Raw genomic sequence first — 23,254 nt, 5'->3', positions numbered from 1 at the left:
CCATGTCCTGCATCATCAAGGGCCACACCCAGTGCCCCTTCAGCAGCTGAGCCCACTGGAAGCTGCTTGGAGCCCAGGCCCTTCCTGCAGTCCCACAGTGCACCCACTGTGTCATGGTCCTACTTGACAGCCTGACCTGCACCCTGCAGAGCCCTGCCTTGGCAGAGTGGGCTGCTGTGGGCACGAGCCCTTGGCCAGATGGACGCAGCCAGGGACTTGTGGGCAGTGGCTCCGTGTGCAGGATCAGACTGGGCATGGGGAGTGTCTCTCTCAGGGCTCTGCCTTGGCCCTGGGGCTCTTTTGTGGCTTCCCCAATGACACAGGCAGTGCATCAATCAGCATGTTTGCAGGGGATGGGGGAGCTGAGTGGGGCAGGGGCACCATGGCAAGATTTGGGCATGCACAGGAACCTGGACAAGCTTGAGAAGTGGGAGACAGCCTCATCTGACAACCTCACGAGGTCCCACAAGGCCAAGTGCCAGGTGCTGCACCTGGCCTGGGACAATTCCTGAATCCATCCAGGCCAGAAGAGACGTTCAGATCTGTCTGTTTGGTGCTGCCTCCCTGGCTGCTCCCAGCGCCTCCAGAAGCAGCACTGGCTGGCTCTTGGCCTGGCCCGTGCCCACCTCCAGCAGGGCTGGCCAGAGGGGAGCCCCCCCAGGCTGTGCCTCTGCCCCCCAGCCCCTGTGGGCAGAGTGGGGCTGCTGTGGGTGGGCTCCAGAGGGGAATGGCCTTGCAGCAGAAAGTGCTGGAGAGAGCCCAGGGACCTTTATGAAAATGAGCACAAATAAATTCATTGTGATTTACCGGACTCAGAGTAAAAGGGATGAAATTCAGGTTTGATATAGAAAATACTTCTTCCCTGTGAGGGTGGTGAAGTCCTGGCACAGGTTGCTCAGAGGAGCATAGTAAATAAAGTTTCAGAATTCTTCATTTCTGTCCCATTTGTATTCCATAAGTTCAGGTTTAGTTTTCAGAGTGCCACCTTCTCTGCTGCTTGTCATTTGTGTCCTTCTGTCTCTCGTGCCTTCTTTTGTCTGCTCTTTTTCCCTTCCAGGGTCTCTTTTTACCTGTGGCAGCTCCCAGCCAAAGACCCTCCCCTGACTTTTTTTTCCCTTCCCAATCCAGGTGCTAAAACAGCCCTGGATGAAATTATGGAGGCTGGCAGTGAAATGTCTTTGTATTATCTTGCTCCACTTGTGTCTTGGCCCCTTCAGAATTTTGCCCTGAAGGGCAGGAACGTATTTTCCTTGCTGGCAGCTGGAATTGCAGCCCATGGCAGTGAGTGCCAGAGATGTCAGAGGGCAATTGCTGAGGCTGCCAGGGCGCTGCTCCTGCCGTGCCAGCCAAGGGAGCTGTGCAGGGCAGGGTCAGGCTGCAGCAGCTGCAGACAGCAAAGGCGGCTTTGCTGCACATTCTGCGGCTGGAAAGCAGAGGGAAGAAGGAAAGGGAGTCCCTGACGGAATCCTGGAATGCTTGTGGCTGGAAGGAACCTGGCTATGGTTCCATCCAGGGTTAAGGTGCCATGAGGGAGAGGTGCCTCTGCCCCAGTAAAGGCACAAATGAGACCATAGGAGAACAAAACCAGATTTTTTTGGACATGGATTTTATTGAACAAGAAATGGGAGCTAGGGAGATAGAAGTACAAAAGAGGTCTTGGAGAGAGAGAGCTTCTTCTTATCTCTTCTTCCTTCTTTCTCTTCTTCTTTCTCTTCTTTCTTCTTCTTTAAAATATTCTTATTTTCGTTCTAATGAAGCTTATTCACTTGTTATGCTTACTTACTATGTCATTCTTATTTTCTTAATATTCTTATATTCATTACTACTTTTTCATCTTCTTATTCCTATTCTTCTTATTCTTACTAAATTTGCTACTACTATTTCTTCTTCATCTTCTTATTCCTACTCTTCTTATTCTTACTAAATTTACTACTACTATTTCTTCTTCATCTTCTTATTCCTATTCTTCTTATTCTTACTAAATTTGCTATTTCTTCTTCTTCTTTTTGTTTTTTTTTTTACTACTACCATTTCTTAAATGGAACTTTAACTTGTGTTGGAAGAATGGTACGAGTCAAAGTCCTGGCACTGGGTGAGCGTCAGGGTCTCTTTCCACCTCGATGACTCTGTGGATTCACTGCTGAGCGCTCTGGCACCAGTTGTGTCCCATGGGTGTTGTTTGGGGCTGGTCACAGCAGCGACTTTGGCTGTTGGGGAGATGATCGAGGGCAGCCGAGGCTTCGGGGCCGTGTCCAGGCCGAGGCCGCCCGTGTGGCTCCGTGGGGCCCCGCGCGGGGAGCAGCCGCCATCGGCCGGCGCGGGCTGGGCAGGGCCACGGGCGCTACTCCTGCAGCCTCCATGCCAGGCAGGGCCAGCAGAGCAGCGCCCGCAGCGCCCGCAGCGCCCGCAGCGCCCGCCTCAGGCGGCCGGGCCGTTTGCTCGGGGCAGGCGGCTGCTGCCTGCGGGCCTGCGCTCCCGGCTGCGGAGCTGGGGCGCCGCGAGGGCTCTGTGGCCCTGCCTCGGGCCCCTGCTGGCCCACGGAGGCTTCGCTGTACAGGGAGGGAAAGGAGCCATACAGGAACTCCGGTGCCTGCCTCTCAAACCAGACCTCCTGAGGGGCGGGCAGCTCATCTGCTGCAGGATCTGGCAGCCTTTGGGCCCTGCCTTCTGCTTCATACATCTCGAGGACGCTGATTTCATCCCAGTCGGCCTCGTCCTCCTCCTCCCACAGCAAGGGAGTGGGCCCGAAGCTGAAGACGCTTAGATGGTCACTGCAGTCCTGTGGGAGGTCTGTGATGGTGCTGTCCTCCTCCACGGAGTCTCGGAGATCTCTGAGCTCCGGTTCACTGCAGTCGTCCCAGCTAGAGAGGTCTTGGGAGCTGCTGAACTCTCCTTGGGATGGTTCTTGCTCGACCTCACCTTGGCGGTCTTCGGAAAGCTCAGTCTGGCTGCAGTATCCCCAGTCTGAGCTCCCGTCCTCATTCTCCTCCTCTGCCAGCAGCGACCCCTGCTCTGCCTCTTCCAGCTGCTCCCTGGGGGTTTGGGCTCCCAGTGGGCTGCGTGAGGGGCTGGGGGGGCAGCAGGGGCTGTCGGGAGCGGAGACTGGGCTCTGTGTCCCTGCTGATGGCACCTCTTCACTGGGGGCAGGAGAATATGCCTGCTTTTCCCGGCTGCTCACGCTTCCTTCCCCTTGCTGGGTCAGCTCTGGGTCAGTCACCTGGTAGGGTTGTTGCTCTGCCCCATCTCCCCAGAGCACCCTCACAGCTGCTTCCTTTGCTGTCATTGCTGGTACCAGTGGGTAGAATTCACAGCTTCTCATGTCTTCGCTCAGATGAAGCTCTCGGGCCTCAACATCTCCCCACTTGTCAGCCATGTCATGTTTCTTCTCTTTGTGATGGGTCTCTCCTCCTCCTCAGTGTCAGGCTGTGGCCAGACTGAGGCACCCAGTGCCCCCACCAAGTGCCTGCTGAGGGCCTGGTCTTGACCCCAACTGGACAGGGGGCTGGGTGACTGGAAGGAGTTGAGGTTTCTTGTTGTCTTCTTGCTGTACAGGGAGCTCCTGTAGAAGAGACAGAGACAGAGACAGATCCCGGGAGCTGCTTCCTTCGATGAGAGTGGCTCTCACGGGACTGGGCACCCCAGGGCTCCGCGCCCCTTCCATACACCCTCAGCCACGGTGGAACCCTCTGATGTCACAATGGTCTCTGGGCACCACCATGTCCTGCATCATCAAGGGCCACACCCAGTGCCCCTTCAGCAGCTGAGCCCACTGGAAGCTGCTTGGAGCCCAGGCCCTTCCTGCAGTCCCACAGTGCACCCACTGTGTCATGGTCCTACTTGACAGCCTGACCTGCACCCTGCAGAGCCCTGCCTTGGCAGAGTGGGCTGCTGTGGGCACGAGCCCTTGGCCAGATGGACGCAGCCAGGGACTTGTGGGCAGTGGCTCCGTGTGCAGGATCAGACTGGGCATGGGGAGTGTCTCTCTCAGGGCTCTGCCTTGGCCCTGGGGCTCTTTTGTGGCTTCCCCAATGACACAGGCAGTGCATCAATCAGCATGTTTGCAGGGGATGGGGGAGCTGAGTGGGGCAGGGGCACCATGGCAAGATTTGGGCATGCACAGGAACCTGGACAAGCTTGAGAAGTGGGAGACAGCCTCATCTGACAACCTCACGAGGTCCCACAAGGCCAAGTGCCAGGTGCTGCACCTGGCCTGGGACAATTCCTGAATCCATCCAGGCCAGAAGAGACGTTCAGATCTGTCTGTTTGGTGCTGCCTCCCTGGCTGCTCCCAGCGCCTCCAGAAGCAGCACTGGCTGGCTCTTGGCCTGGCCCGTGCCCACCTCCAGCAGGGCTGGCCAGAGGGGAGCCCCCCCAGGCTGTGCCTCTGCCCCCCAGCCCCTGTGGGCAGAGTGGGGCTGCTGTGGGTGGGCTCCAGAGGGGAATGGCCTTGCAGCAGAAAGTGCTGGAGAGAGCCCAGGGACCTTTATGAAAATGAGCACAAATAAATTCATTGTGATTTACCGGACTCAGAGTAAAAGGGATGAAATTCAGGTTTGATATAGAAAATACTTCTTCCCTGTGAGGGTGGTGAAGTCCTGGCACAGGTTGCTCAGAGGAGCATAGTAAATAAAGTTTCAGAATTCTTCATTTCTGTCCCATTTGTATTCCATAAGTTCAGGTTTAGTTTTCAGAGTGCCACCTTCTCTGCTGCTTGTCATTTGTGTCCTTCTGTCTCTCGTGCCTTCTTTTGTCTGCTCTTTTTCCCTTCCAGGGTCTCTTTTTACCTGTGGCAGCTCCCAGCCAAAGACCCTCCCCTGACTTTTTTTTCCCTTCCCAATCCAGGTGCTAAAACAGCCCTGGATGAAATTATGGAGGCTGGCAGTGAAATGTCTTTGTATTATCTTGCTCCACTTGTGTCTTGGCCCCTTCAGAATTTTGCCCTGAAGGGCAGGAACGTATTTTCCTTGCTGGCAGCTGGAATTGCAGCCCATGGCAGTGAGTGCCAGAGATGTCAGAGGGCAATTGCTGAGGCTGCCAGGGCGCTGCTCCTGCCGTGCCAGCCAAGGGAGCTGTGCAGGGCAGGGTCAGGCTGCAGCAGCTGCAGACAGCAAAGGCGGCTTTGCTGCACATTCTGCGGCTGGAAAGCAGAGGGAAGAAGGAAAGGGAGTCCCTGACGGAATCCTGGAATGCTTGTGGCTGGAAGGAACCTGGCTATGGTTCCATCCAGGGTTAAGGTGCCATGAGGGAGAGGTGCCTCTGCCCCAGTAAAGGCACAAATGAGACCATAGGAGAACAAAACCAGATTTTTTTGGACATGGATTTTATTGAACAAGAAATGGGAGCTAGGGAGATAGAAGTACAAAAGAGGTCTTGGAGAGAGAGAGCTTCTTCTTATCTCTTCTTCCTTCTTTCTCTTCTTCTTTCTCTTCTTTCTTCTTCTTTAAAATATTCTTATTTTCGTTCTAATGAAGCTTATTCACTTGTTATGCTTACTTACTATGTCATTCTTATTTTCTTAATATTCTTATATTCATTACTACTTTTTCATCTTCTTATTCCTATTCTTCTTATTCTTACTAAATTTGCTACTACTATTTCTTCTTCATCTTCTTATTCCTACTCTTCTTATTCTTACTAAATTTACTACTACTATTTCTTCTTCATCTTCTTATTCCTATTCTTCTTATTCTTACTAAATTTGCTATTTCTTCTTCTTCTTTTTGTTTTTTTTTTTACTACTACCATTTCTTAAATGGAACTTTAACTTGTGTTGGAAGAATGGTACGAGTCAAAGTCCTGGCACTGGGTGAGCGTCAGGGTCTCTTTCCACCTCGATGACTCTGTGGATTCACTGCTGAGCGCTCTGGCACCAGTTGTGTCCCATGGGTGTTGTTTGGGGCTGGTCACAGCAGCGACTTTGGCTGTTGGGGAGATGATCGAGGGCAGCCGAGGCTTCGGGGCCGTGTCCAGGCCGAGGCCGCCCGTGTGGCTCCGTGGGGCCCCGCGCGGGGAGCAGCCGCCATCGGCCGGCGCGGGCTGGGCAGGGCCACGGGCGCTACTCCTGCAGCCTCCATGCCAGGCAGGGCCAGCAGAGCAGCGCCCGCAGCGCCCGCAGCGCCCGCAGCGCCCGCCTCAGGCGGCCGGGCCGTTTGCTCGGGGCAGGCGGCTGCTGCCTGCGGGCCTGCGCTCCCGGCTGCGGAGCTGGGGCGCCGCGAGGGCTCTGTGGCCCTGCCTCGGGCCCCTGCTGGCCCACGGAGGCTTCGCTGTACAGGGAGGGAAAGGAGCCATACAGGAACTCCGGTGCCTGCCTCTCAAACCAGACCTCCTGAGGGGCGGGCAGCTCATCTGCTGCAGGATCTGGCAGCCTTTGGGCCCTGCCTTCTGCTTCATACATCTCGAGGACGCTGATTTCATCCCAGTCGGCCTCGTCCTCCTCCTCCCACAGCAAGGGAGTGGGCCCGAAGCTGAAGACGCTTAGATGGTCACTGCAGTCCTGTGGGAGGTCTGTGATGGTGCTGTCCTCCTCCACGGAGTCTCGGAGATCTCTGAGCTCCGGTTCACTGCAGTCGTCCCAGCTAGAGAGGTCTTGGGAGCTGCTGAACTCTCCTTGGGATGGTTCTTGCTCGACCTCACCTTGGCGGTCTTCGGAAAGCTCAGTCTGGCTGCAGTATCCCCAGTCTGAGCTCCCGTCCTCATTCTCCTCCTCTGCCAGCAGCGACCCCTGCTCTGCCTCTTCCAGCTGCTCCCTGGGGGTTTGGGCTCCCAGTGGGCTGCGTGAGGGGCTGGGGGGGCAGCAGGGGCTGTCGGGAGCGGAGACTGGGCTCTGTGTCCCTGCTGATGGCACCTCTTCACTGGGGGCAGGAGAATATGCCTGCTTTTCCCGGCTGCTCACGCTTCCTTCCCCTTGCTGGGTCAGCTCTGGGTCAGTCACCTGGTAGGGTTGTTGCTCTGCCCCATCTCCCCAGAGCACCCTCACAGCTGCTTCCTTTGCTGTCATTGCTGGTACCAGTGGGTAGAATTCACAGCTTCTCATGTCTTCGCTCAGATGAAGCTCTCGGGCCTCAACATCTCCCCACTTGTCAGCCATGTCATGTTTCTTCTCTTTGTGATGGGTCTCTCCTCCTCCTCAGTGTCAGGCTGTGGCCAGACTGAGGCACCCAGTGCCCCCACCAAGTGCCTGCTGAGGGCCTGGTCTTGACCCCAACTGGACAGGGGGCTGGGTGACTGGAAGGAGTTGAGGTTTCTTGTTGTCTTCTTGCTGTACAGGGAGCTCCTGTAGAAGAGACAGAGACAGAGACAGATCCCGGGAGCTGCTTCCTTCGATGAGAGTGGCTCTCACGGGACTGGGCACCCCAGGGCTCCGCGCCCCTTCCATACACCCTCAGCCACGGTGGAACCCTCTGATGTCACAATGGTCTCTGGGCACCACCATGTCCTGCATCATCAAGGGCCACACCCAGTGCCCCTTCAGCAGCTGAGCCCACTGGAAGCTGCTTGGAGCCCAGGCCCTTCCTGCAGTCCCACAGTGCACCCACTGTGTCATGGTCCTACTTGACAGCCTGACCTGCACCCTGCAGAGCCCTGCCTTGGCAGAGTGGGCTGCTGTGGGCACGAGCCCTTGGCCAGATGGACGCAGCCAGGGACTTGTGGGCAGTGGCTCCGTGTGCAGGATCAGACTGGGCATGGGGAGTGTCTCTCTCAGGGCTCTGCCTTGGCCCTGGGGCTCTTTTGTGGCTTCCCCAATGACACAGGCAGTGCATCAATCAGCATGTTTGCAGGGGATGGGGGAGCTGAGTGGGGCAGGGGCACCATGGCAAGATTTGGGCATGCACAGGAACCTGGACAAGCTTGAGAAGTGGGAGACAGCCTCATCTGACAACCTCACGAGGTCCCACAAGGCCAAGTGCCAGGTGCTGCACCTGGCCTGGGACAATTCCTGAATCCATCCAGGCCAGAAGAGACGTTCAGATCGGTCTGTTTGGTGCTGCCTCCCTGGCTGCTCCCAGCGCCTCCAGAAGCAGCACTGGCTGGCTCTTGGCCTGGCCCGTGCCCACCTCCAGCAGGGCTGGCCAGAGGGGAGCCCCCCCAGGCTGTGCCTCTGCCCCCCAGCCCCTGTGGGCAGAGTGGGGCTGCTGTGGGTGGGCTCCAGAGGGGAATGGCCTTGCAGCAGAAAGTGCTGGAGTGAGCCCAGGGACCTTTATGAAAATGAGCACAAATAAATTCATTGTGATTTACCGGACTCAGAGTAAATAGGGATGAAATTCAGGTTTGATATAGAAAATACTTCTTCCCTGTGAGGGTGGTGAAGTCCTGGCACAGGTTGCTCAGAGGAGCATAGTAAATAAAGTTTCAGAATTCTTCATTTCTGTCCCATTTGTATTCCATAAGTTCAGGTTTAGTTTTCAGAGTGCCACCTTCTCTGCTGCTTGTCATTTGTGTCCTTCTGTCTCTCGTGCCTTCTTTTGTCTGCTCTTTTTCCCTTCCAGGGTCTCTTTTTACCTGTGGCAGCTCCCAGCCAAAGACCCTCCCCTGACTTTTTTTTTCCCTTCCCAATCCAGGTGCTAAAACAGCCCTGGATGAAATTATGGAGGCTGGCAGTGAAATGTCTTTGTATTATCTTGCTCCACTTGTGTCTTGGCCCCTTCAGAATTTTGCCCTGAAGGGCAGGAACGTATTTTCCTTGCTGGCAGCTGGAATTGCAGCCCATGGCAGTGAGTGCCAGAGATGTCAGAGGGCAATTGCTGAGGCTGCCAGGGCGCTGCTCCTGCCGTGCCAGCCAAGGGAGCTGTGCAGGGCAGGGTCAGGCTGCAGCAGCTGCAGACAGCAAAGGCGGCTTTGCTGCACATTCTGCAGCTGGAAAGCAGAGGGAAGAAGGAAAGGGAGTCCCTGACGGAATCCTGGAATGCTTGTGGCTGGAAGGAACCTGGCTATGGTTCCATCCAGGGTTAAGGTGCCATGAGGGAGAGGTGCCTCTGCCCCAGTAAAGGCACAAATGAGACCATAGGAGAACAAAACCAGATTTTTTTGGACATGGATTTTATTGAACAAGAAATGGGAGCTAGGGAGATAGAAGTACAAAAGAGGTCTTGGAGAGAGAGAGCTCCTTATTATCTCTTCTTCCTTCTTTCTCTTCTTCTTTCTCTTCTTTCTTCTTCTTTAAAATATTCTTATTTTCGTTCTAATGAAGCTTATTCACTTGTTATGCTTACTTACTATGTCATTCTTATTTTCTTAATATTCTTATATTCATTACTACTTTTTCATCTTCTTATTCCTATTCTTCTTATTCTTACTAAATTTGCTACTACTATTTCTTCTTCATCTTCTTATTCCTACTCTTCTTATTCTTACTAAATTTACTACTACTATTTCTTCTTCATCTTCTTATTCCTATTCTTCTTATTCTTACTAAATTTACTATTTCTTCTTCTTCTTTTTTTTTTTTTTTGTACTACTACCATTTCTTAAATGGAACTTTAACTTTTGTTGGAAGAATGGTACGAGTCAAAGTCCTGGCACTGGGTGAGCGTCAGGGTCTCTTTCCACCTCGATGACTCTGTGGATTCACTGCTGAGCGCTCTGGCACCAGTTGTGTCCCATGGGTGTTTTTTGGGGCTGGTCACAGCAGCGACTTTGGCTGTTGGGGAGATGATTGAGGGCAGCCGAGGCTGCGGGGCCGTGTCCAGGCCGAGGCCGCCCGTGTGGCTCGGTGGGGCCCCGCGCGGGGAGCAGCTGCCATCGGCCGGCGCGGGCTGGGCAGGGCCACGGGCGCTACTCCTGCAGCTGCCGTGCCAGGCAGGGCCAGCAGAGCAGCGCCCGCAGCGCCCGCAGCGCCCGCCTCAGGCGGCCGGGCCGTTTGCTCGGGGCAGGCGGCTGCTGCCTGCGGGCCTGCGCTCCCGGCTGCGGAGCTGGGGCGCCGCGAGGGCTCTGTGGCCCTGCCTCGGGCCCCTGCTGGCCCACGGAGGCTTCGCTGTACAGGGAGGGAAAGGAGCCATACAGGAACTCCGGTGCCTGCCTCTCAAACCAGACCTCCTGAGGGGCGGGCAGCTCATCTGCTGCAGGATCTGGCAGCCTTTGGGCCCTGCCTTCTGCTTCATACATCTCGAGGACGCTGATTTCATCCCAGTCGGCCTCGTCCTCCTCCTCCCACAGCAAGGGAGTGGGCCCGAAGCTGAAGACGCTTAGATGGTCACTGCAGTCCTGTGGGAGGTCTGTGATGGTGCTGTCCTCCTCCACGGAGTCTCGGAGATCTCTGAGCTCCGGTTCACTGCAGTCGTCCCAGCTAGAGAGGTCTTGGGAGCTGCTGAACTCTCCTTGGGATGGTTCTTGCTCGACCTCACCTTGGCGGTCTTCGGAAAGCTCAGTCTGGCTGCAGTATTCCCAGTCTGAGCTCCCGTCCTCATTCTCCTCCTCTGCCAGCAGCGACCCCTGCTCTGCCTCTTCCAGCTGCTCCCTGGGGGTTTGGGCTCCCAGTGGGCTGCGTGAGGGGCTGGGGGGGCAGCAGGGGCTGTCGGGAGCGGAGACTGGGCTCTGTGTCCCTGCTGATGGCACCTCTTCACTGGGGGCAGGAGAATATGCCTGCTTTTCCCGGCTGCTCACGCTTCCTTCCCCTTGCTGGGTCAGCTCTGGGTCAGTCACCTGGTAGGGTTGTTGCTCTGCCCCATCTCCCCAGAGCACCCTCACAGCTGCTTCCTTTGCTGTCATTGCTGGTACCAGTGGGTAGAATTCACAGCTTCTCATGTCTTCGCTCAGATGAAGCTCTCGGGCCTCAACATCTCCCCACTTGTCAGCCATGTCGTGTTTCTTCTCTTTGTGATGGGTCTCTCCTCCTCCTCAGTGTCAGGCTGTGGCCAGACTGAGGCACCCAGTGCCCCCACCAAGTGCCTGCTGAGGGCCTGGTCTTGACCCCAGCTGGACAGGGGGCTGGGTGACTGGAAGGAGTTGAGGTTTCTTGTTGTCTTCTTGCTGTACAGGGAGCTCCTGTAGCAGAGACAGAGACAGAGACAGATCCCGGGAGCTGCTTCCTTCGATGAGAGTGGCTCTCACGGGACTGGGCACCCCAGGGCTCCGCACCCCTTCCATACACCCTCAGCCACGGTGGAACCCTCTGATGTCACAATGGTCTCTGGGCACCACCATGTCCTGCATCATCAAGGGCCACACCCAGTGCCCCTTCAGCAGCTGAGCCCACTGGAAGCTGCATGGAGCCCAGGCCCTTCCTGCAGTCCCACAGTGCACCCACTGTGTCATGGTCCTACTTGACAGCCTGACCTGCACCCTGCAGAGCCCTGCCTTGGCAGAGTGGGCTGCTGTGGGCACGAGCCCTTGGCCAGATGGACGCAGCCAGGGACTTGTGGGCAGTGGCTCCGTGTGCAGGATCAGACTGGGCATGGGGAGTGTCTCTCTCAGGGCTCTGCCTTGGCCCTGGGGCTCTTTTGTGGCTTCCCCAATGACACAGGCAGTGCATCAATCAGCATGTTTGCAGGGGATGGGGGAGCTGAGTGGGGCAGGGGCACCATGGCAAGATTTGGGCATGCACAGGAACCTGGACAAGCTTGAGAAGTGGGAGACAGCCTCATCTGACAACCTCACGAGGTCCCACAAGGCCAAGTGCCAGGTGCTGCACCTGGCCTGGGACAATTCCTGAATCCATCCAGGCCAGAAGAGACGTTCAGATCTGTCTGTTTGGGGCTGCCTCCCTGGCTGCTCCCAGCGCCTCCAGAAGCAGCACTGGCTGGCTCTTGGCCTGGCCCGTGCCCACCTCCAGCAGGGCTGGCCAGAGGGGAGCCCCCCCAGGCTGTGCCTCTGCCCCCCAGCCCCTGTGGGCAGAGTGGGGCTGCTGTGGGTGGGCTCCAGAGGGGAATGGCCTTGCAGCAGAAAGTGCTGGAGAGAGCCCAGGGACCTTTATGAAAATGAGCACAAATAAATTCATTGTGATTTACCGGACTCAGAGTAAAAGGGATGAAATTCAGGTTTGATATAGAAAATACTTCTTCCCTGTGAGGGTGGTGAAGTCCTGGCACAGGTTGCTCAGAGGAGCATAGTAAATAAAGTTTCAGAATTCTTCATTTCTGTCCCATTTGTATTCCATAAGTTCAGGTTTAGTTTTCAGAGTGCCACCTTCTCTGCTGCTTGTCATTTGTGTCCTTCTGTCTCTCGTGCCTTCTTTTGTCTGCTCTTTTTCCCTTCCAGGGTCTCTTTTTACCTGTGGCAGCTCCCAGCCAAAGACCCTCCCCTGACTTTTTTTTTCCCTTCCCAATCCAGGTTCTAAAACAGCCCTGGATGAAATTATGGAGGCTGGCAGTGAAATGTCTTTGTATTATCTTGCTCCACTTGTGTCTTGGCCCCTTCAGAATTTTGCCCTGAAGGGCAGGAACGTATTTTCCTTGCTGGCAGCTGGAATTGCAGCCCATGGCAGTGAGTGCCAGAGATGTCAGAGGGCAATTGCTGAGGCTGCCAGGGCGCTGCTCCTGCCGTGCCAGCCAAGGGAGCTGTGCAGGGCAGGGTCAGGCTGCAGCAGCTGCAGACAGCAAAGGCGGCTTTGCTGCACATTCTGCAGCTGGAAAGCAGAGGGAAGAAGGAAAGGGAGTCCCTGACGGAATCCTGGAATGCTTGTGGCTGGAAGGAACCTGGCTATGGTTCCATCCAGGGTTAAGGTGCCATGAGGGAGAGGTGCCTCTGCCCCAGTAAAGGCACAAATGAGACCATAGGAGAACAAAACCAGATTTTTTTGGACATGGATTTTATTGAACAAGAAATGGGAGCTAGGGAGATAGAAGTACAAAAGAGGTCTTGGAGAGAGAGAGCTTCTTATTATCTCTTCTTCCTTCTTTCTCTTCTTCTTTCTCTTCTTTCTTCTTCTTTAAAATATTCTTATTTTCGTTCTAATGAAGCTTATTCACTTGTTATGCTTACTTACTATGTCATTCTTATTTTCTTAATATTCCTTTATTCATTACTACTTTTTCATCTTCTTATTCCTATTCTTCTTATTCTTACTAAATTTGCTACTACTATTTCTTCTTCATCTTCTTATTCCTACTCTTCTTATTCTTACTAAATTTACTACTACTATTTCTTCTTCATCTTCTTATTCCTATTCTTCTTATTCTTACTAAATTTACTATTTCTTCTTCTTCTTTTTTTTTTTTTTTTTTTACTGCTACCATTTCTTAAATGGAACTTTAACTTGTGTTGGAAGAATGGTACGAGTCAAAGTCCTGGCACTGGGTGAGCGTCAGGGTCTCTTTCCACCTCGATGACTCTGTGGATTCACTGCTGAGCGCTCTGGCACCAGTTGTGTCCCATGGGTGTTGTTTGGGGCTGGTCACAGCAGCGACTTTGGCTGTTGGGGAGATGATCGAGGGCAGCCGAGGCTGCGGGGCCGTGTCCAGGCCGAGGCCGCCCGTGTGGCTCGGTGGGGCCCCGCGCGGGGAGCAGCCGCCATCGGCCGGCGCGGGCTGGGCAGGGCCACGGGCGCTACTCCTGCAGCTGCCGTGCCAGGCAGGGCCAGCAGAGCAGCGCCCGCAGCGCCCGCAGCGCCCGCCTCAGGCGGCCGGGCCGTTTGCTCGGGGCAGGCGGCTGCTGCCTGCGGGCCTGCGCTCCCGGCTGCGGAGCTGGGGCGCCGCGAGGGCTCTGTGGCCCTGCCTCGGGCCCCTGCTGGCCCACGGAGGCTTCGCTGTACAGGGAGGGAAACGAGCCATACAGGAACTCCGGTGCCTGCCTCTCAAACCAGACCTCCTGAGGGGCGGGCAGCTCATCTGCTGCAGGATCTGGCAGCCTTTGGGCCCTGCCTTCTGCTTCATACATCTCGAGGACGCTGATTTCATCCCAGTCGGCCTCGTCCTCCTCCTCCCACAGCAAGGGAGTGGGCCCGAAGCTGAAGACGCTTAGATGGTCACTGCAGTCCTGTGGGAGGTCTGTGATGGTGCTGTCCTCCTCCACGGAGTCTCGGAGATCTCTGAGCTCCGGTTCACTGCAGTCGTCCCAGCTAGAGAGGTCTTGGGAGCTGCTGAACTCTCCTTGGGATGGTTCTTGCTCGACCTCACCTTGGCGGTCTTCGGAAAGCTCAGTCTGGCTGCAGTATTCCCAGTCTGAGCTCCCGTCCTCATTCTACTCCTCTGCCAGCAGCGACCCCTGCTCTGCCTCTTCCAGCTGCTCCCTGGGGGTTTGGGCTCCCAGTGGGCTGCGTGAGGGGCTGGGGGGGCAGCAGGGGCTGTCGGGAGCGGAGACTGGGCTCTGTGTCCCTGCTGATGGCACCTCTTCACTGGGGGCAGGAGAATGTGCCTGCTTTTCCCGGCTGCTCACGCTTCCTTCCCCTTGCTGGGTCAGCTCTGGGTCAGTCACCTGGTAGGGTTGTTGCTCTGCCCCATCTCCCCAGAGCACCCTCACAGCTGCTTCCTTTGCTGTCATTGCTGGTACCAGTGGGTAGAATTCACAGCTTCTCATGTCTTCGCTCAGATGAAGCTCTCGGGCCTCAACATCTCCCCACTTGTCAGCCATGTCGTGTTTCTTCTCTTTGTGATGGGTCTCTCCTCCTCCTCAGTGTCAGGCTGTGGCCAGACTGAGGCACCCAGTGCCCCCACCAAGTGCCTGCTGAGGGCCTGGTCTTGACCCCAGCTGGACAGGGGGCTGGGTGACTGGAAGGAGTTGAGGTTTCTTGTTGTCTTCTTGCTGTACAGGGAGCTCCTGTAGCAGAGACAGAGACAGAGACAGATCCCGGGAGCTGCTTCCTTCGATGAGAGTGGCTCTCACGGGACTGGGCACCCCAGGGCTCCGCACCCCTTCCATACACCCTCAGCCACGGTGGAACCCTCTGATGTCACAATGGTCTCTGGGCACCACCATGTCCTGCATCATCAAGGGCCACACCCAGTGCCCCTTCAGCAGCTGAGCCCACTGGAAGCTGCTTGGAGCCCAGGCCCTTCCTGCAGTCCCACAGTGCACCCACTGTGTCATGGTCCTACTTGACAGCCTGACCTGCACCCTGCAGAGCCCTGCCTTGGCAGAGTGGGCTGCTGTGGGCACGAGCCCTTGGCCAGATGGACGCAGCCAGGGACTTGTGGGCAGTGGCTCTGTGTGCAGGATCAGACTGGGCATGGGGAGTGTCTCTCTCAGGGCTCTGCCTTGGCCCTGGGGCTCTTTTGTGGCTTCCCCAATGACACAGGCAGTGCATCAATCAGCATGTTTGCAGGGGATGGGGGAGCTGAGTGGGGCAGGGGCACCATGGCAAGATTTGGGCATGCACAGGAACCTGGACAAGCTTGAGAAGTGGGAGACAGCCTCATCTGACAACCTCACGAGGTCCCACAAGGCCAAGTGCCAGGTGCTGCACCTGGCCTGGGACAATTCCTGAATCCATCCAGGCCAGAAGAGACGTTCAGATCTGTCTGTTTGGTGCTGCCTCCCTGGCTGCTCCCAGCGCCTCCAGAAGCAGCACTGGCTGGCTCTTGGCCTGGCCCGTGCCCACCTCCAGCAGGGCTGGCCAGAGGGGAGCCCCCCCAGGCTGTGCCTCTGCCCCCCAGCCCCTGTGGGCAGAGTGGGGCTGCTGTGGGTGGGCTCCAGAGGGGAATGGCCTTGCAGCAGAAAGTGCTGGAGAGAGCCCAGGGACCTTTATGAAAATGAGCACAAATAAATTCATTGTGATTTACCGGACTCAGAGTAAATAGGGATGAAACTCAGGTTTGATATAGAAAATACTTCTTCCCTGTGAGGGTGGTGAAGTCCTGGCACAGGTTGCTCAGAGGAGCATAGTAAATAAAGTTTCAGAATTCTTCATTTCTGTCCCATTTGTATTCCATAAGTTCAGGTTTAGTTTTCAGAGTGCCACCTTCTCTGCTGCTTGTCATTTGTGTCCTTCTGTCTCTCGTGCCTTCTTTTGTCTGCTCTTTTTCCCTTCCAGGGTCTCTTTTTACCTGTGGCAGCTCCCAGCCAAAGACCCTCCCCTGACTTTTTTTTTCCCTTCCCAATCCAGGTTCTAAAACAGCCCTGGATGAAATTATGGAGGCTGGCAGTGAAATGTCTTTGTATTATCTTGCTCCACTTGTGTCTTGGCCCCTTCAGAATTTTGCCCTGAAGGGCAGGAACGTATTTTCCTTGCTGGCAGCTGGAATTGCAGCCCATGGCAGTGAGTGCCAGAGATGTCAGAGGGCAATTGCTGAGGCTGCCAGGGCGCTGCTCCTGCCGTGCCAGCCAAGGGAGCTGTGCAGGGCAGGGTCAGGCTGCAGCAGCTGCAGACAGCAAAGGCGGCTTTGCTGCACATTCTGCAGCTGGAAAGCAGAGGGAAGAAGGAAAGGGAGTCCCTGACGGAATCCTGGAATGCTTGTGGCTGGAAGGAACCTGGCTATGGTTCCATCCAGGGTTAAGGTGCCATGAGGGAGAGGTGCCTCTGCCCCAGTAAAGGCACAAATGAGACCATAGGAGAACAAAACCAGATTTTTTTGGACATGGATTTTATTGAACAAGAAATGGGAGCTAGGGAGATAGAAGTACAAAAGAGGTCTTGGAGAGAGAGAGCTTCTTATTATCTCTTCTTCCTTCTTTCTCTTCTTCTTTCTCTTCTTTCTTCTTCTTTAAAATATTCTTATTTTCGTTCTAATGAAGCTTATTCACTTGTTATGCTTACTTACTATGTCATTCTTATTTTCTTAATATTCTTATATTCATTACTACTTTTTCATCTTCTTATTCCTATTCTTCTTATTCTTACTAAATTTACTACTACTATTTCTTCTTCATCTTCTTATTCCTATTCTTCTTATTCTTACTAAATTTACTATTTCTTCTTCTTCTTTTTTTTTTTTTTTGTACTACTACCATTTCTTAAATGGAACTTTAACTTGTGTTGGAAGAATGGTACGAGTCAAAGTCCTGGCACTGGGTGAGCGTCAGGGTCTCTTTCCACCTCGATGACTCTGTGGATTCACTGCTGAGCGCTCTGGCACCAGTTGTGTCCCATGGGTGTTGTTTGGGGCTGGTCACAGCAGCGACTTTGGCTGTTGGGGAGATGATCGAGGGCAGCCGAGGCTGCGGGGCCGTGTCCAGGCCGAGGCCGCCCGTGTGGCTCCGTGGGGCCCCGCGCGGGGAGCAGCCGCCATCGGCCGGCGCGGGCTGGGCAGGGCCACGGGCGCTACTCCTGCAGCTGCCGTGCCAGGCAGGGCCAGCAGAGCAGCGCCCGCAGCGCCCGCAGCACCCGCCTCAGGCGGCCGGGCCGTTTGCTCGGGGCAGGCGGCTGCTGCCTGCGGGCCTGCGCTCCCGGCTGCGGAGCTGGGGCGCCGCGAGGGCTCTGTGGCCCTGCCTCGGGCCCCTGCTGGCCCACGGAGGCTTCGCTGTACAGGGAGGGAAAGGAGCCATACAGCAACTCCGGTGCCTGCCTCTCAAACCAGACCTCCTGAGGGGCGGGCAGCTCATCTGCTGCAGGATCTGGCAGCCTTTGGGCCCTGCCTTCTGCTTCATACATCTCGAGGACGCTGATTTCATCCCAGTCGGCCTCGTCCTCCTCCTCCCACAGCAAGGGAGTGGGCCCGAAGCTGAAGACGCTTAGATGGTCACTGCAGTCCTGTGGGAGGTCTGTGATGGTGCTGTCCTCCTCCACGGAGTCTCGGAGATCTCTGAGCTCCGGTTCACTGCAGTCGTCCCAGCTAGAGAGGTCTTGGGAGCTGCTGAACTCTCCTTGGGATGGTTCTTGCTCGACCTCACCTTGGCGGTCTTCGGAAAGCTCAGTCTGGCTGCAGTATTCCCAGTCTGAGCTCCCGTCCTCATTCTCCTCCTCTGCCAGCAGCGACCCCTGCTCTGCCTCTTCCAGCTGCTCCCTGGGGGTTTGGGCTCCCAGTGGGCTGCGTAAGGGGCTGGGGGGGCAGCAGGGGTTGTCGGGAGCGGAGACTGGGCTCTGTGTCCCTGCTGATGGCACCTCTTCACTGCGGGAAGGAGAATGTGCCTGCTTTTCCCGGCTGCTCACGCTTCCTTCCCCTTGCTGGGTCAGCTCTGGGTCAGTCACCTGGTAGGGTTGTTGCTCTGCCCCATCTCCCCAGAGCACCCTCACAGCTGCTTCCTTTGCTGTCATTGCTGGTACCAGTGGGTAGAATTCACAGCTTCTCATGTCTTCGCTCAGATGAAGCTCTCGGGCCTCAACATCTCCCCACTTGTCAGCCATGTCGTGTTTCTTCTCTTTGTGATGGGTCTCTCCTCCTCCTCAGTGTCAGGCTGTGGCCAGACTGAGGCACCCAGTGCCCCCACCAAGTGCCTGCTGAGGGCCTGGTCTTGACCCCAGCTGGACAGGGGGCTGGGTGACTGGAAGGAGTTGAGGTTTCTTGTTGTCTTCTTGCTGTACAGGGAGCTCCTGTAGCAGAGACAGAGACAGAGACAGATCCCGGGAGCTGCTTCCTTCGATGAGAGTGGCTCTCACGGGACTGGGCACCCCAGGGCTCCGCGCCCCTTCCATACACCCTCAGCCACGGTGGAACCCTCTGATGTCACAATGGTCTCTGGGCACCACCATGTCCTGCATCATCAAGGGCCACACCCAGTGCCCCTTCAGCAGCTGAGCCCACTGGAAGCTGCTTGGAGCCCAGGCCCTTCCTGCAGTCCCACAGTGCACCCACTGTGTCATGGTCCTACTTGACAGCCTGACCTGCACCCTGCAGAGCCCTGCCTTGGCAGAGTGGGCTGCTGTGGGCACGAGCCCTTGGCCAGATGGACGCAGCCAGGGACTTGTGGGCAGTGGCTCTGTGTGCAGGATCAGACTGGGCATGGGGAGTGTCTCTCTCAGGGCTCTGCCTTGGCCCTGGGGCTCTTTTGTGGCTTCCCCAATGACACAGGCAGTGCATCAATCAGCATGTTTGCAGGGGATGGGGGAGCTGAGTGGGGCAGGGGCACCATGGCAAGATTTGGGCATGCACAGGAACCTGGACAAGCTTGAGAAGTGGGAGACAGCCTCATCTGACAACCTCACGAGGTCCCACAAGGCCAAGTGCCAGGTGCTGCACCTGGCCTGGGACAATTCCTGAATCCATCCAGGCCAGAAGAGACGTTCAGATCTGTCTGTTTTGTGCTGCCTCCCTGGCTGCTCCCAGCGCCTCCAGAAGCAGCACTGGCTGGCTCTTGGCCTGGCCCGTGCCCACCTCCAGCAGGGCTGGCCAGAGGGGAGCCCCCCCAGGCTGTGCCTCTGCCCCCCAGCCCCTGTGGGCAGAGTGGGGCTGCTGTGGGTGGGCTCCAGAGGGGAATGGCCTTGCAGCAGAAAGTGCTGGAGAGAGCCCAGGGACCTTTATGAAAATGAGCACAAATAAATTCATTGTGATTTACCGGACTCAGAGTAAATAGGGATGAAACTCAGGTTTGATATAGAAAATACTTCTTCCCTGTGAGGGTGGTGAAGTCCTGGCACAGGTTGCTCAGAGGAGCATAGTAAATAAAGTTTCAGAATTCTTCATTTCTGTCCCATTTGTATTCCATAAGTTCAGGTTTAGTTTTCAGAGTGCCACCTTCTCTGCTGCTTGTCATTTGTGTCCTTCTGTCTCTCGTGCCTTCTTTTGTCTGCTCTTTTTCCCTTCCAGGGTCTCTTTTTACCTGTGGCAGCTCCCAGCCAAAGACCCTCCCCTGACTTTTTTTTTCCCTTCCCAATCCAGGTGCTAAAACAGCCCTGGATGAAATTATGGAGGCTGGCAGTGAAATGTCTTTGTATTATCTTGCTCCACTTGTGTCTTGGCCCCTTCAGAATTTTGCCCTGAAGGGCAGGAACGTATTTTCCTTGCTGGCAGCTGGAATTGCAGCCCATGGCAGTGAGTGCCAGAGATGTCAGAGGGCAATTGCTGAGGCTGCCAGGGCGCTGCTCCTGCCGTGCCAGCCAAGGGAGCTGTGCAGGGCAGGGTCAGGCTGCAGCAGCTGCAGACAGCAAAGGCGGCTTTGCTGCACATTCTGCAGCTGGAAAGCAGAGGGAAGAAGGAAAGGGAGTCCCTGACGGAATCCTGGAATGCTTGTGGCTGGAAGGAACCTGGCTATGGTTCCATCCAGGGTTAAGGTGCCATGAGGGAGAGGTGCCTCTGCCCCAGTAAAGGCACAAATGAGACCATAGGAGAACAAAACCAGATTTTTTTGGACATGGATTTTATTGAACAAGAAATGGGAGCTAGGGAGATAGAAGTACAAAAGAGGTCTTGGAGAGAGAGAGCTTCTTATTATCTCTTCTTCCTTCTTTCTCTTCTTCTTTCTCTTCTTTCTTCTTCTTTAAAATATTCTTATTTTCGTTCTAATGAAGCTTATTCACTTGTTATGCTTACTTACTATGTCATTCTTATTTTCTTAATATTCTTATATTCATAACATCTTTTTCATCTTCTTATTCCTATTCTTCTTATTCTTACTAAATTTACTACTACTATTTCTTCTTCATCTTCTTATTCCTATTCTTCTTATTCTTACTAAATTTACTATTTCTTCTTCTTCTTTTTTTTTTTTTTGTACTACTACCATTTCTTAAATGGAACTTTAACTTGTGTTGGAAGAATGGTACGAGTCAAAGTCCTGGCACTGGGTGAGCGTCAGGGTCTCTTTCCACCTCGATGACTCTGTGGATTCACTGCTGAGCGCTCTGGCACCAGTTGTGTCCCATGGGTGTTGTTTGGGGCTGGTCACAGCAGCGACTTTGGCTGTTGGGGAGATGATCGAGGGCAGCCGAGGCTGCGGGGCCGTGTCCAGGCCGAGGCCGCCCGTGTGGCTCCGTGGGGCCCCGCGCGGGGAGCAGCCGCCATCGGCCGGCGCGGGCTGGGCAGGGCCACGGGCGCTACTCCTGCAGCTGCCGTGCCAGGCAGGGCCAGCAGAGCAGCGCCCGCAGCGCCCGCAGCGCCCGCCTCAGGCGGCCGGGCCGTTTGCTCGGGGCAGGCGGCTGCTGCCTGCGGGCCTGCGCTCCCGGCTGCGGAGCTGGGGCGCCGCGAGGGCTCTGTGGCCCTGCCTCGGGCCCCTGCTGGCCCACGGAGGCTTCGCTGTACAGGGAGGGAAAGGAGCCATACAGGAACTCCGGTGCCTGCCTCTCAAACCAGACCTCCTGAGGGGCGGGCAGCTCATCTGCTGCAGGATCTGGCAGCCTTTGGGCCCTGCCTTCTGCTTCATACATCTCGAGGACGCTGATTTCATCCCAGTCGGCCTCGTCCTCCTCCTCCCACCGCAAGGGAGTGGGCCCGAAGCTGAAGACGCTTAGATGGTCACTGCAGTCCTGTGGGAGGTCTGTGATGGTGCTGTCCTCCTCCACGGAGTCTCGGAGATCTCTGAGCTCCGGTTCACTGCAGTCGTCCCAGCTAGAGAGGTCTTGGGAGCTGCTGAACTCTCCTTGGGATGGTTCTTGCTCGACCTCACCTTGGTGGTCTTCGGAAAGCTCAGTCTGGCTGCAGTATTCCCAGTCTGAGCTCCCGTCCTCATTCTCCTCCTCTGCCAGCAGCGACCCCTGCTCTGCCTCTTCCAGCTGCTCCCTGGGGGTTTGGGCTCCCAGTGGGCTGCGTGAGGGGCTGGGGGGGCAGCAGGGGCTGTCGGGAGCGGAGACTGGGCTCTGTGTCCCTGCTGATGGCACCTCTTCACTGCGGGCAGGAGAATGTGCCTGCTTTTCCCGGCTGCTCACGCTTCCTTCCCCTTGCTGGGTCAGCTCTGAGTCAGTCACCTGGTAGGGTTGTTGCTCTGCCCCATCTCCCCAGAGCACCCTCACAGCTGCTTCCTTTGCTGTCATTGCTGGTACCAGTGGGTAGAATTCACAGCTTCTCATGTCTTCGCTCAGATGAAGCTCTCGGGCCTCAACATCTCCCCACTTGTCAGCCATGTTGTGTTTCTTCTCTTTGTGATGGGTCTCTCCTCCTCCTCAGTGTCAGGCTGTGGCCAGACTGAGGCACCCAGTGCCCCCACCAAGTGTCTGCTGAGGGCCTGGTCTTGACCCCAGCTGGACAGGGGGCTGGGTGACTGGAAGGAGTTGAGGTTTCTTGTTGTCTTCTTGCTGTACAGGGAGCTCCTGTAGCAGAGACAGAGACAGAGACAGATCCCGGGAGCTGCTTCCTTCGATGAGAGTGGCTCTCACGGGACTGGGCACCCCAGGGCTCCGCACCCCTTCCATACACCCTCAGCCACGGTGGAACCCTCTGATGTCACAATGGTCTCTGGGCACCACCATGTCCTGCATCATCAAGGGCCACACCCAGTGCCCCTTCAGCAGCTGAGCCCACTGGAAGCTGCATGGAGCCCAGGCCCTTCCTGCAGTCCCACAGTGCACCCACTGTGTCATGGTCCTACTTGACAGCCTGACCTGCACCCTGCAGAGCCCTGCCTTGGCAGAGTGGGCTGCTGTGGGCACGAGCCCTTGGCCAGATGGACGCAGCCAGGGACTTGTGGGCAGTGGCTCCGTGTGCAGGATCAGACTGGGCATGGGGAGTGTCTCTCTCAGGGCTCTGCCTTGGCCCTGGGGCTCTTTTGTGGCTTCCCCAATGACACAGGCAGTGCATCAATCAGCATGTTTGCAGGGGATGGGGGAGCTGAGTGGGGCAGGGGCACCATGGCAAGATTTGGGCATGCACAGGAACCTGGACAAGCTTGAGAAGTGGGAGACAGCCTCATCTGACAACCTCACGAGGTCCCACAAGGCCAAGTGCCAGGTGCTGCACCTGGCCTGGGACAATTCCTGAATCCATCCAGGCCAGAAGAGACGTTCAGATCTGTCTGTTTGGTGCTGCCTCCCTGGCTGCTCCCAGCGCCTCCAGAAGCAGCACTGGCTGGCTCTTGGCCTGGCCCGTGCCCACCTCCAGCAGGGCTGGCCAGAGGGGAGCCCCCCCAGGCTGTGCCTCTGCCCCCCAGCCCCTGTGGGCAGAGTGGGGCTGCTGTGGGTGGGCTCCAGAGGGGAATGGCCTTGCAGCAGAAAGTGCTGGAGAGAGCCCAGGGACCTTTATGAAAATGAGCACAAATAAATTCATTGTGATTTACCGGACTCAGAGTAAAAGGGATGAAATTCAGGTTTGATATAGAAAATACTTCTTCCCTGTGAGGGTGGTGAAGTCCTGGCACAGGTTGCTCAGAGGAGCATAGTAAATAAAGTTTCAGAATTCTTCATTTCTGTCCCATTTGTATTCCATAAGTTCAGGTTTAGTTTTCAGAGTGCCACCTTCTCTGCTGCTTGTCATTTGTGTCCTTCTGTCTCTCGTGCCTTCTTTTGTCTGCTCTTTTTCCCTTCCAGGGTCTCTTTTTACCTGTGGCAGCTCCCAGCCAAAGACCCTCCCCTGACTTTTTTTTC

Source organism: Zonotrichia albicollis, chromosome 8 (genome assembly GCF_047830755.1).
Source record: "Zonotrichia albicollis isolate bZonAlb1 chromosome 8, bZonAlb1.hap1, whole genome shotgun sequence".
In the NCBI taxonomy this organism is placed as follows: domain Eukaryota; kingdom Metazoa; phylum Chordata; class Aves; order Passeriformes; family Passerellidae; genus Zonotrichia; species Zonotrichia albicollis.
Note: the sequence above shows the minus strand (reverse complement) of the source record.